Source organism: Teleopsis dalmanni, chromosome 1 (assembly GCF_002237135.1).
Source record: "Teleopsis dalmanni isolate 2A chromosome 1, ASM223713v2, whole genome shotgun sequence".
Taxonomy (NCBI): Eukaryota; Metazoa; Arthropoda; class Insecta; order Diptera; family Diopsidae; genus Teleopsis; species Teleopsis dalmanni.
In genome coordinates this window covers 181,424,898-181,427,687 of record NC_051846.1, presented here as the reverse complement: position 1 = coordinate 181,427,687, position 2,790 = coordinate 181,424,898, and positions in this window count along the sequence as shown.

The following is a 2,790-nucleotide window of genomic DNA, read 5'->3' as shown; positions in this document are numbered from 1 at the left end:
TATATAAAAATTTAAATATATTCGTTGTGTATGTAAAAGAAAAAGTATCTTATTTAAATTTATTATTATAAAATTTAGCAAAATCATTATTTTTTTAAACTAGTTGTAATTTTTTTAAATAAAATTGTTAACTTAAAATATAAATATTATATTATATTTATTATATTACAACATGAAAAACTATATAAATTATGTTAAAGTTTTTATACAATTTTTTACAACTATAATTGATTATAAGCAAACAAAAAAAAATGAAACTTAAATTTTAACTTTCATCGTAGTTAAATTAAAATAAAAATGTTAAATATTTTTTAACATATATAAATATATGTATATGTTTTTTATATATGCTTATTATTTTTAAATTTGTGCATATAGTTTTTTCTTATAGTTTTATATTACTTAATTGATCTGAACGTAGTTGTTAATGTTATTATATTTTTATTTTATTTTTATACGCAGATTTTAGACAAAAAAAATTCGTAGTAGTTAAATACAATTATACTTTTTTATTATTGCTTTTTTACTGTTTTAGAAATTTTTCTATTTTTTATAAACTTAAATTTTTATACTTTTATACAAGCTTTAAATAAATAAAACTTTGCATATTATATTTTACAAAATAAATCTCTGTTTTTTTTTTAATTATGTATATATTTGGTTTTATATTTATTGTTTTTTCTTAAATGTAGTGTTAAGATGGTTTTCTATACGTGAAGCAGGTATTTAACTAAACGAGGTGCCCACCCAAAGAAAAGTAAAGTGGTGTTCACAATCTAGAGTAACAAACTTTAAATCAATTAAACCAATGTAATGTAGTAACATTTTAAATTTGCAACAACAAAATGTATAAATTTGAATTGCCTTTTCTTGTTATTTCTTTACAGTGTTACTATATTACTAGTTTATCGAGCTTATTACTTTTGATCGTGAACCCCACTTATGTTTATCAAAAATGTCTTAGAAATAAACTTTTTAGATAATAGTTATGCTAAATGTTTTTATTTCTAATAGTAGCAAAATATGGTTTTAATCTTAATTAGTTTTTATAAAAGTATGCTATAGTTTATATTTATTTAAAACTCTCAAGTTTCTCATCGAGATATATAAGTAATTAATATACACTGTAACATACATCAATTGGTGTGAGTTTAAATGGATGCTAATTTATTTATATTACTTCAAATTTAAAAAAATCCAAAACTTGTTTCAAATATATATATATACAAAAAATATATTATATGTACAAATATTATATTTATGTATATTATAATTATATGGCAACGACACACACACTCTTAAAAATTTAAATACATGAACTCATAATTTAAATTTATTAAGAATTCACAAAAAAAATATTTATATAAAAAAACTCAATTTTTTGATTTTATGATCAATTTATTTTTATCTAATATTATTTTATTTGTTTATAATTTGTGTGGACATATTTTTTTTAAAAAAATAGAGTCAGTTAAGAACCCTTGCTACAATCGATATGCAGTCCAAAAAAGAAAAAGTAAATTAATTTTTGTATTTTTTAGTTATTTGGCTACTTAACATTAATTTAAGCACAGTTTTTTTTTGGAAAATATTATATTATATAAATATAATAATTATAATTATAACTCTTAAATTTATTCAAAAATATCACTCAAATTTTATCTGTTTTATTTTAGTATTTAATTTATTGTATTTTAGATAAATAATAATAAAATATTTAAAATTTATTTGTTTCATTATTAATTATTACTTATGAAATTATTATTAATTATTAAATTAATATTAATGATTAAATTTGATTTTGGCGTCAGTATGACAGTCAGTATTTAATGGAAAGGTTTCGAAACATATAAAATTCAAAGAATAAATTAATAATTTTTCTCAAAAAATAGTTAAGCTTTTTAATATAGCTTAATTTTAATTTTTGAAAATAATTGTCTTATTTATTATAAATAACTGTGTATAAAATTTTTTATATCTTTTTATTTTATTCATTTAGTTTTTAATAACATGTGTGTTTTATTGTTATATATTATATTTCTTTTATTTTTCAAAAAATAATTAATTAAGACCTTTTATATAATCTCAACAATTAATTTTTACCCACCTTAAAGTCGTTACACACTTAATCCAAATAAATATTTATCAATTTATAAATGCTTATTTATCAACTTTTATTTATTAACTAATAGTATGTAACATTTAAATTTTTTTTTCATAATTAACAAGAACATTGAATATAATTTATTTTTTTATTGTATATTCAAATATTTATTTTGTAATTATTTCTTAATTTTTATAAAGTTGAATAAGCAAAAATTATAAACTTTTACAGTAAAAAAATTGATTTTAAAATAACATTAAAACTTCAACTACGACGCTTCATTTAAACTTACAATATTTAAGTATAATTTAAACGCTTATATATCTAATTTACATAAAAACTCACAAACAGCCTTTATATAGTTATAGTACGAGTATTTAAAATAAAATATTTACTTAATGAATCGAATGTGCTAACCTTAATAATTTTGCAAATCATCATTATGGACATTGCAAAGTTATATATATTATTAATTGTTTTATTTAAAACTTATCAGAAAAAAAAAATCCTTTAAAAATTCTTTAAAATTATATTAAAATCTAAAAAATTTAATTTAACTTCGTTAAATGTTATACCATTTTTAATATTAAGATGTAACATTATTTGTGTTGTTTTCTAACTTAAAGTCAAAAAAATAAAAGCATTCAAAATATATATAAAATGATTTAAGTACCTTTTTGTATATT